This window comes from Leopardus geoffroyi, chromosome A3 (genome assembly GCF_018350155.1).
Source record: "Leopardus geoffroyi isolate Oge1 chromosome A3, O.geoffroyi_Oge1_pat1.0, whole genome shotgun sequence".
NCBI lineage: Eukaryota > Metazoa > Chordata > Mammalia > Carnivora > Felidae > Leopardus > Leopardus geoffroyi.
The window spans coordinates 7,365,892-7,378,203 of record NC_059336.1 but is presented as its reverse complement, the minus strand read 5'-3'; positions in this window follow the sequence as shown (position 1 = coordinate 7,378,203).

Here is a 12,312-nt window from a genome sequence, read left to right as displayed (position 1 = left end):
TTGCCAGTTGAAATACACACTTCCACAGCGCTGAATGGAGAAGAGCTTTGGCTTAAAGAGGACAATGGGTGGGGACGCAGACAGCAGCATCCGAGGATCTGAGGACAGGGTTACTCCAGGGGCCCAGGAAGGCTACACACGATCTCACCGATGCCCTGTTCAAGAGAAGTGGGAGTCACTCCGTTTCACAGATGGCAGAGCGAAGACTGGAAGCTGTTCAGGACGACATTTGTCAGCCTGTAAGACACACATGTGTACGATGGAAAGGGCTCTCTTTGGAAAAAGTAATATTAAAATCCTTTTTATCATATAAGTTGTAGAATTATTTAAAACTACTTTATATGTGCTGGAATGTGATAAGAAATCATAAGCCAAAGATTGGTAATGACATGCTGCCACCCTTGGAAAAATCTGTAGTGACAGAGCAAAAAAGAGTTGGTACGACTGATACCGATGGAAGTAAGAATACATTTGTGTTCTAAACTGTTAAAATTGTGGTGTGAGATACAGTTCTCCGTTTTATCAGCTGTATTGCCTGTAGCTTCTCATCTTTGTCAGGAGACCGCCGTGAGGATATTACAGTCTTATACATATTGTTTAGTCTTGTGTTCTACCAAGAGGACTGGATCAGAAATCCTTTTGGATGTTATGGGCTTTAGGCCTTCCACTGGTAATTTGAACACCGGGTATTTGTGTGTGTGCATGTGTGTGCATTTTATTGTACACATACAGTACACACACATGCACACACAGTCCCACACTTGAGTTTGTAAGTGTGATGGATTCATACAGGTCTCATTTTCCCATTGGGTCTCTTAATTGATGTCAGATATTATCTAATCTTTAATGATTCTACGTAGGACCTCTATCTCCAAGCTATGTAATCTTCATCATTACTTTAGTAATAATAATAATAGCAGAAATCGCTCTAAAGCTTATTAAGAGTCAAGAACTGTGCAGTGCATTTTATATTCATTCTATCACTTAAATACTCAGTGCATTTCTTATGTGTTACGCTGTGCATATTCTCACCATATTCACAGAGGAGAAAAACAGTAAAGACTGTCAATAGGTAAGCTATAAATAGATAATCAATATTTATAGCTTATAAAACCTTTAAAGTTCCACCTGCAATACACATAGTCATCCGTTTTGCTGATAAATATCAACTTTTAAACAAAGCATAAAACAGGAACTTAATTTTCACACAGGTTTGAATATTAATTTATGAGCACCTTCAAATAACGGCAACAGCCTATCCGAGCCTCTCCTATCTCTGCAAAGAAGCTGTGCTTAAATTGCAAATCATTTTTATCAACCCATTAAAATAGACCCTCCATTAAGCAACGCTTGGCCTGCTTTCATTCAGTTGGTCCATGTACTTGAACATTAAAGAACTATAGAAATAAACCTATCTGTATGACTTCATAAAGTTTCTCAATATAATGGGAGGAAAGGGACTATTTTTAAAGTTAAGGTTGAAGGTTAGGCTAAAAGTAGAACGGGAGTCTTCTTATTACAAAGAGAATTTGTGGGGGGGAAATACTTTGATGGACATGTTGGTTATGAAAATGAGCCCTACTCTGAGGAAAAAGTTATATTAAAATTTAGGAAAAGATGGGGTGCCTGGGTGGTTCAGTGGGTTAAGAGTCTGGCTCTTGATTTCAGCTCAGGTCATAATGTCAGGGTTGCTCAGCAGGGAGCCTGCTTATGATTCTTTCTCTCCCTCTTCCTCTCTCTCCCTCCCTTCCTCTATAAATTAACTAACTAAATATATATATATATATATAATTAAAATTATTTTTATAATAATAAAATATAATATAATTATAATATAATTATATATTATATATATAATTATATATATAATTATTATAATATAATTATAAAATTATAATTAAAAATTAATATATATATATTAATATATATATTAATATATATATATTATATTATATATAATTATAAAATTATAATTAAAAATTAAAAAATAAAATTTAGGAGAAGACATTTAGACAAAAAGAATGTAGTTATCTATTGCTATATATATAATTTAAAAATTAAAAAATAAAATTTAGGAGAAGACATTTAGACAAAAAGAATGTAGTTATCTATTGCCGTTTGCCTCAGTAGAACCATCCCTCATTTTTCTGACAGTATCCCCAAATTTTGTGCTCCTCCTTAATTATTCATTTCTGTGATCTTGTTGATACCTCCCTGGGGTTGAAGTGGTGACCCTGGCCTAAGCCATGGCCAGCATGATTGTTTGAGTTGGCCATGACCAGTCCAATAAGAATAAACTTTAGGACTCTTAGAGGGCTACAGGAGAAGGCATTCTCCCTTTCCCACTGCACTTGAACATAACACTATAGGGCTTGATGCCACTGTCCTCACTTGGAACCTAAAAGTGGAGTGAGCACAGAGGAACTGGGACCAAGCCACGGAGAAGGAGGCCTAGTCCTGGTCGCTGCTTGAACCTTCGTGCTCAGTTCTGTTTGAAACCAGCTGTGCTCTGGGACTTGGTGATGCGATAGTCTGTTCCAGTTTTGTTTTTTGTTTTTTGGGGTTTTGTTTTTTTTTTTTGCTTGTTTTGGGCATTTTGTCACTTGCAAATGATAACTCTGTGCATTAAAGTAGATGGGATTTTGCATCTTTGTCTTAGTGGATGGGGGGGTGGAATTTGGAGGCTTAAAAATGTTGGGAAGAGAAAAATGAAAAAGGAGAAGAGTCTCAGTAGGAAGAGAAGGGTCAAGTGACATAGCTCGGGGTGGTAACTGGAAAAATGGAAGATGTCTGATGGCCTAAGAAGAGTCTGGACAAACACATCCTTGTAATATATCATGTGTTCTGGGCTCAGTACTCCAAATCTCCCCTCAGTACTCCAAATCTTCCATGAAATCTGATGACACCTAACAGCTTTAGATTTACCCAAAATAGCGCATATATATATATATATATATATATATATATATATATGACTTATAAATGCACAGTCCAGGAAGTAAACTGGCACTGAAGCAATTGAGAATTCAGTGGAGTCAGGCATTCATCCTGAAAAGCATATAGAAGACACACAAAGCACGCAGGACATGCTGGGTCTTGTGTGAACGTCCAGTCCTATTTAAGAGGAGGAAAGCTGATGCCATGTTGTTGGAAAACAGACTACATCAATATTGCAGAAAAAGCTTGTAATTTCACTTTTTCAATATAAAAGTGAGCTTAAACAATTATTTGATTTCATCAAGGAAGAAAAAAGAAGTTAAATATATTTTTTAAACATTTAAGTAATTTTTTTACACCCTGTCAACTATTGCTATGATATTAAGCAACAAACAGCATTTTTTAAAGGGAAAAGACTATGTTAACTGTATGTTAACTAATTTGACTTAAAATAAAATAAAATAAAATAAAATAAAATAAAATAAAATAAAATGGATCAGTTCATTCTGAGTTCAGAATTGGGTGGGTTTAAAGGCATCTGAAGTGTCATCAATTTTTTACATAGTTAGGAATCTAAAGAATGGATCCAGGCAAGCGTGCCCTAGAAGCCACTGGAGACTCTCATCTCAGGGTAATAGAGAATACTGTGGAGTCCTGGCAATCAATTGAACCCATCTAAACTCCATTTTCTCAAACTATCAGATTGGGATTATAATAGTACCTTCAGAATATTAGAAGAAATGAGACACATCACGCTTAACATGGTGTACCATGCAGGGCACATGAGAACACATTTTCGTTATTGCACTTGCAGCTTTCTGTTACTATTATTCCTCCCTTTCTGCACTTAATGTAGGTATAAGTTTAGAAGTTGGGGATTTTGAAAATCTGGATTCCATCTCAAGTTGTGTTATTAGCTTAGCCATGTGACTTTTGGTCTTTCGGCCCGCAATCTCCTTGCCTCTACAATGAGGCCTACGAGACAGTCTCTCCTATGTGCCTTTTGGGTCTGAAATATCCAGGGTGTTTCACAATGTCTGTATGTGTCTGGGCTCATGCTTCTTTCTGTCTCTGTTAATGTATAGTCCCTACTCTATAAATATATAGAATAAAGACAGTCAAATTGATAACTACCTAGTGTATTTTCCTCCCGAGCGTGTTCTGTATAGGCAGTGAACTTCGTCCCACATATTTTACACAAATATGGGAGAAGCTAACATCTTCCAACCAATACTGTGGAAGAAGCCCAGCCCTGATTCCGAGGCCCCAGTTGCCACGAAACTGAAATGCCTGTTTCTGTGTTTAGTAGCTATTTATCTGTGTTCTGCATATACGCTCCCACTTTCCGTCTTGCCTCCTCTAATAATTAAAAAAAATGCTTTAGGCGTGTGAAGGGCACAGAGAGAAAGAGGAAGGTAGCAGGAAAGACTGGAAATGCCGGGTTTGTGTTAAATTAATGTTTGAAGAAAGCCTTCTCCTTCGGAACCCCATCAATTGTGCATCTTCCTCGCGCGGCCCCACCTCCACCAATCCCCAGGCTTTAAATGGGATGAAGGGTTAAACCTTTTACTGGTGAAGAAGTATTTATGAGTATTTACGTGCGTTTAGTGAAGAGAGAAAATATTTTATTAGCAGACTGCTGCGAGGGAAAATTGATCTGTCTGCTTTATGTGAGAAAGTAAATGTGTCCCTTTAACCTAAAATTGGTGCATCAAACTCTACAAACTCCAATTATCTTGACAAAAATGATTTAACCAACCACAGAACAACAGGGAGACCAAGAAAGAGGACTCTAGAGGAGGAAAAAGATACTGCCAGACCTAAGCCTTAGGCACCTCTCCATGAGAAACTTCTGAAGTAGAACTGGCTATCACCCAGAGGGTGGAATACTCTGGGAGATTTGTGTGCAAGAGAATGCTGTGTTTCACATTTAATAATAATATGTGGTCTTGCAGTTTCTGCTGAGCAAAGTCCTAGTTTTGTTTTCAGTTAGGTCATTTCCATTTGCTTGCAAAGATGAAATGAGATCCCACATTTAACAACAAACAAACATAAACTCTTCTACCGTCCCCATATTTCCTCAATGGTGTCTGGGAACCCCATCAATCGTTACTGAATGAGACAAAAACCAATACTATAAATCTGTGAAAAAGTTTACTAGAATGTGTCTTAAAAGCCACTTTATACTCTTCCTTCTTTTGATATGGTCCCCAACCTATTTGAGAAGTAGCACTAGTCTCAACAGTATTTACTTAACCACAGACCAGGCATGACTTTGTCCTTCCTTCTTTGAGGAGATGGGAACCCGATCTGCTGGGGTTGCAGACCAACCTGAAATCTGGCCTGAGGATATGGCAACGGTTTAAAAGTTTGAATTCGTTTTCAACAGGAAAACTCAGAAAATTCCATGCATGTGGCCTGATTTTTTGACTTATCATAAAGAAACAGGTCCCCCAATACTGGGAGGTGCATTATGGCAAGGCAAGAGAGTATCGCACTGAGTAGAGATTGCCTTCTATATACAGGCCATGGAGTTACAGGTCTCCATACCAGATTCATAGTACTAATTTGTTTTATCTACCTGGGCTCTATAGACGCTGAATTTGCCCTCGTTGATCTACTGGATTACGCCAAATGGAGGCATCATTTGTTTGAATCCATTTTGATAAACTCCTTAGCTAATTCCATGAAACAGACAAGCCTGATGGTGGGGGCTGCATGTGGACTTTTAGAGTCTGGATGAAATTTCAACAGGAATGCAATTTTAGTATATCTGTCTCTGTCGGAAAAGACTGGACTTGGGCATACACCATTCCTCCCCACCCCACCTCCCCACGCACAAACACACACACACCTGTCTGCTAACAAACAACAGAATGCTAAATCAACAGAACAGCAAAGTCTTGGTGGCTCTGCTATAAACAGTTTCCATGCATTGTCTCCATGGTGATGCCTGCTTTTATGGAGGGTGCTTTGTAAATTAACATACCTAAGAGGAAGAAGAAAAACATACCCACTAACAGAAAGATTAAAAGGATTTTGTCGGAAAAAAAAAAAAATTTAAAAAAAAAAGAAGGGGCGCCTGGGTGGCGCAGTCGGTTAAGCGTCCGACTTCAGCCAGGTCACGATCTCGCGGTCCGTGAGTTCGAGCCCCGCGTCAGGCTCTGGGCTGATGGCTCAGAGCCTGGAGCCTGTTTCCGATTCTGTGTCTCCCTCTCTCTCTGCCCCTCCCCCGTTCATGCTCTGTCTCTCTCTGTCCCAAAAATAAATAAACGTTGAAAAAAAAATTTTTTTTAAAAGGATTTTGTCGGGTTTTATTTTCCAACAGATCCTGCTCTTTGGTAACATCGCTCTAAACCTTGGTGTCTCCTTTGAAAGAAAGCAACCAAGTTCATCTCTCTGCCTTGGGACCTTACAATTACATCTGCTTATCGCAGCTACCAGTGTCACCGAGACTTTCATCATATTTTTACCTGTGTTAAAATTACCTATGATTTCAACAGAGCCGTATTGGGAGCTTTTGATTGTTAATGTTCGTTAGTTCAGGAAATTACCTTTCTTTTCTCATTTTTGAGTGGAAAGTCCAACAAATGAATTGCATGATAACATCAGGAAGTATACTTTGACTCCTTCCTTGTAGCAGGTGATAGTTTTGAAGTTCCGAGATGATAAGATTGTTTCATGTTACTCCTAGATGCACTTCATATTGAGCTTATGTATGTATGTTGATCTGTCGCTTTGTTTGATTTCGTGAAAATGGGACCGTTTTTCAAAAATTGCTCTCCAGTTACCCGTACATCAGGAGTTTCTCTCTTTCCTTTCTCCAAGCAATCGACATTTAGTCCTTCTTGTCATTTTCCTCAGGTTCCATGGTTTTTAGAGCTCACTGTTTATAAGATGTTTGGAGCTGGGTTTCTCAAAAAGACAATATATGTTACTCAATACATTCCCCCAATATGAACAAGACCTAAAATACGGATAGTTTCATTATGGTTATATCTCCAGAGTTCGTGTTTTAAAAATATTCGTCAAAGAGTTTTACATAAGCACGTGCCAAAGGAAAAAAAAAAGGAAGATAGGTACAACAATTATTGTTTTGCATGAGAATAAATTCATGTTAAAATGTCTGTGCCCTTTATAGAATAGTTCCAGTTGGAAAGCTACTCTTTTTTAGCGTTTTAAAACTCCATAGACTACCCCTTGCTCTCAGACGCCTGTGGGTATATTTATAATAACAGGAGAAGGGAAAGTATTCTTTGAAAAGCAGACTTTCTTCTCCTGGAGCTTGAGTTTTGTTAAGCAATGCCAGCAGCCTCTCCTACAATGATGATTTGCACTTAAGCCATTAGCTTTATAGACTCCCCCAAACACCTCTGAGACAGAAGCCCCAGTTTCCCATGCAGTGTTGTGCTGACATTCTTATACAAAAATGCTTATTAAAAGCATTGTCATGCATTTCCAAGGGACCTTAAAAAATAATAAATCTGAGCCATCTTGCTACTATTTTCATGAATAAATGCCAGTGTCTGACCTTATCTTTTGGCTCTGCCTGGCAGTAACTTCCCTGTACCTCTGCACTATGGGTATTGTCAGAGAAAAAGGCTGCAAGGTTTTATTATTTAGAGAATTATTCCATCTTCCTCAGACCTTTTCTAGGATGAATAATTCTACATGGGGATAAATAGAGACTGATAAAAAATGGGTCGCTTCATAATGCAGGGTTTTTTTTTTTTCCAAGAAAGGCCAGAAAACAAATTGGGGACACTGTAAACCCTGAACTCGACATAAGTCAGTAAGAGGATGTTATAAAAGGGAGGTCAACCTAGGGTATAAATGATTGCCTGAAATAGAAGTGAGAATATCATTATGGTAAGAGCATTGCCCATAGCCTTTAGAAGTTCTGCCGTTTCTTTATAGTGTGGATCTGTAAAGTTTGCCTGGTTTTTGTGGCCACTCTAAATATGAACCTATTGTTCATGATAGTTAAAGTTTTCAAGTCTGTGAATGATTCGTGTACTAGAAGTAATAAATTAAGTCCCGCCACAGTTGCTAATGCCATCTGCCTCATGTGCATTCAGTGAAGAAATGAATGCATTCATAAATGACTGTGGACCGTCTCTTTCAGGTAGGTTTGATTCTTAAATAGCCTCCATCTTTATGAAAACAGAGACCCCCCCGCTCAGTCCTGCTATTGATTGATTCTAACTCTTCTTCAAAACAGTGTCACTGTTGTCTAGAAGTCTTCGCTTTACACACATCAACCATTTGATCTTGTGTATACCGAGGATTTAAAATGTATAAACAAAAGTGCAATTTGAATCAGGTCTGCATTAACTCTCAGGTGCTATTCATCTTTACCACAAACTAAGTATTCTTAACCAGGACGATGGAGAATTGTTTCCATCTCTTGTTTTTGCCTGCTCTGTATCCTTCCTTTATGCACACTCCTCACTTACTCCATATGGTCCTGGTGAAACCCATGGGAGTTACTCAGTGACCACAGGCTAGGCAATCATAGGACCACGTCTTTTGGGGCAAGTAACACAACCAGACCAATCTGTCTTTATCCAGAATATTAAAAACCAGAATTTGAGAGATAAATCTCTGTGTTCTTGTATCATGCGTCAGAAGCATGTGTGCTTGGGGTTACCGTGGCCATCTTTCCAGACTAATGGAGAAAGCTTCCTATAAGGAAAGAGTAGAACCAAAATATCCAAAGAAGCAAAGAATCACAGCTAAAAGAGAATGAGAGGGGAGAAATATATACGATTTTGAGGTATTGGAGGTGGTCGTGCTTGAAGTGGACACCCAGTTATGTGATTTACTAAGTTCGAATTTTTGCTGAAACAAGTTTGAGGTTAGTTTCTGTCACCTGTAGCCAAGAGAGGGTGGACGCTGAATGCATTGTGCGCGACTTAGAGTCTGAGGGTTATATTTAGCTCAATTGCAAGCCCATCTGTTGCACTTAGAGTGAAAATTTTTGTCAGCTTTTCTCCTCCCCTAATGATCCTGTTGTAGTTAGCTTATGGGCTGATGGCCACAGTGACAGTTGTATCTTTGGGTCTGTTTTCTAATCCAAATTACCATCAACTGGAGAACAACCTTCCCTCCACCTGACCTTTCATACCACTGGTCCCTCCCTGGTAGAGGCTAAGGACTGTCTGTTCTTTGGTCTGATGAAATTCACCCCCACTCCTTTACATCCAAAGCAGAAAGATGTTATGTAGGGACTTATTCTTTTCTGTCGTTCACCTTTCAAAATTCACTCAGGGTGCGAGTTATTTTGCATTAACTATGTGAAGTTTCTACAATTGTCTTTGTCTCACTAAAGTAAGTCTCAATATATATAACTAACATATATGCGTTTTACACACACACACACACACACACACACACATAGGTATATTTTATATATTATGTCTATTTTTAAAATATAATTATTTCAACCACAAATATACAACTTCAACAGAGTAGGGTCCTTAGATTGAGGTGCCTAGAATTTGGGAAAAATTATGAGCTTATGGATACAATGGTTCAAGTGTTGTTTCCCAAAGGCTAATCTTTAAAATGGCTGCATTTGCAGGGTTTTGAAAAACTAGCTGAAATACACATCCCAGGAACTGTCTGCTAAGTGTGGTCCTTAGGTAGATTTGGATTGGATTCTGAAACTCCATAGATTTTCTTTTAAACTTTCTTCGTTCTTTGAAGTGCTTCCTTCCAAGATTTGGAAACATTACTTTTGAGGTAAGGAAAGCCGATAGTACTTAGGTCAGATCATTGAGTCCATTGGGGCGGGGGGGGGGGGGGAGTATAATAAATATAATAAATAAGAATTTAAAATGGAGAAGAAACAAGTTAGGGTTGATTAGTAATTGGTAGGTGAATTCATTGTGCTAAGATCACATCTTTCATCTGCGAGAGCTCCCAGTATGGGCAGTGGTTTGGCTTAGTCACAGAGGCAACCTGAGGTAACGTGACATGGTGTGATGCTGGGTCTCAAGTTAGGGACTGGTTTAGCTCCAGTCAAGCATGTGATTCTGAGTAAGCCACTTAACTTCTCTGAACCTCAATTTCTCATCTGTAAAGCCGCGTGATGATAATAACTTTTTCATAGCATTTTTATGGGAACGCGAATAAATCATGCAAGGAAATGTGCTTTGAAAACTGCCAGTAAGTTATAGAAGTTCAAGTTCTTACTACTAAGAAGTAGCTGGTTATAAGGACCACTTGATGTTAAAGAAGATTGAAGTGAAGTAAGGGAACAGGCACCTTACTTTCTCTTTAGAACAATATTGCTGTTGTTCCTATTTATTTGGGGTCATGGATCTCTTGGAGAATACGATTGCAGACACAGATCCTCTTTCTGAACATTGCCCAAGTATATAAAAAAAAAAATGGAAAAGTTTCAGAGTTTTCAAAGACTGTTGGTGCTTATGATGGCTTAGTTTAGGAACACTGTCTTCTCTTTTAATGTGCTGCTTTCTTGATTTGTTTCTCTGAATCACTTGAGTGTGAGCTTCCTGAGTTCATGGACACAGACAGCTGTGCTCTCTGCTTCAGGAGTAGCACTGATAACAGTGTCTGGTCCATTGAAATAGGAGCTCCATAAGCCAAGTTAACACATCCCCTGGTGACTAGACCACCTCCTGGAGGGCGGCTACAGGCAGATACACACACAACTGCTAAGAAGCATTGGTAAGATGTGTGCCCAAAGTGAAGCATGCTGCACCCTGGAAACATTAAGGGGAAATAGTTGCGGGGGGGGGGGGGGGGTGACCTTCGAGCAGGGTCTTGAGAATGCATTTCAAATGTAGGAGTCAGAGAGTAAATTTGAGAGTTATGGAATGGCTCGAGAGAAGTATAGAAAAGATTCATAATATGTCAGAAGTTAAAAAACAGCCACTTTTTGGGGCGCCTGGGTGGCACAGTCGGTTAAGCTTCCGACTTCAGCCAGGTCACGATCTCGCGATCCGTGAGTTCGAGCCCCGCGTCAGGCTCTGGGCTGATGGCTCAGAACCTGGAGCCTGTTTCCAATTCTGTGTCTCCCTCTCTCTCTGCCCCTCCCCCGTTCATGCTCTGTCTCTCTCTGTCCCAAAAATAAATAAACGCTGAAAAAAAAAAATTAAAAAAAAAAAAAAAAAAAAAAAAAACAAAAAAAAAACCAGCCACTTTTAACTAGGGTTGGCTCACGCCCATGCTTTGTTGAACTTCCGCCATGTTTTTAAAATGAAAAATTTTACTTAAAAATAGGAAGCTCTGCCTTTTCTTGAGAAGCGAGATGTGGTGACCAAGGCTGACCCCATTGATGAGGGAGAACAGTAGCTGAGCCCTTGGATGAGGTCTGTGATATGCCAGCCCCCTGCCACGTTGTCACTCATTTGTGGGATAGCTTGGTCTACCCAGTCACTGAGTTTTGTACCCGGGTTCAGGGTCCTAGAGCCCACCGGACCTTGGATGTCTGCACCTTTATGACAAGGACATCTACAAAAAGACGCCTGTGGTAGAAAAATCAGCAGGTAGAGTCTTTGTGTGTTGGAAGCTTGCCATTGAAGACCAATAGTGCTGAAGTAGGTGAATTTAGAATGGATATATTTTTAAAAAGATCACATGATGGAAAAACACCCCTGTGTAATTAGTACGAATGATTAGGAATTCAATGGTGGTGGGGGAGGCGGACATGATCGTTGTAGGTGAACACTAGGAAGGGGGTGCTGCAAATTATGTTCAGGTGGTTGCATTGAGAACATTGTTGTTTTCTTGTTTTAGGAATTTTATTTGGTTCTTTTAAAGTTTATTTATTTTGAAAGAGAGAGAGAGAGATATACCAGAGTAGGGGCAAAGAGAGAGGGAGAAAGAGATTCCTAGGCAGGCTCCACATTGTCAGCATGGGGCTCAACGCGGGGCTCAAACTCAAGAACCATGAGATCATGACCTGAGCCGAAACCAAGAGATGATGCTTAACTGACTGAGCCACCCAGATGCCCCATGTTTTAGGAATTTCAATCCTTCAATTCAATAATTGTGTTCATCTCTCATGGACTCACAATTTCTGATACATCAATCACATTAATTGTCTTCATCATCATCAAAAAAAAAAAAAAAAAAAAAAGTTCTGGTGAGGCTCATCGCCCAGCCCCAAGCAAGAGAGAAGACAAGACACAGGAGAAAGATTGAAAACCTGAGCAGCCAGGGCTAGCGGAAGAGAAAGTAATTTGCTTTGACCCAGGCGATAAATCCTCCGGGCAGTAATGACCATCTCTTGACACAGGTAGTGACGTTGATAAAGTGCCCTGTCCCAGGCTGTTTCCCCCCTTTCCCCCGAACCACAAAGCTCTCCTGATTGTTCGTGTCACTATTTATGAACAAGTGTCAGAG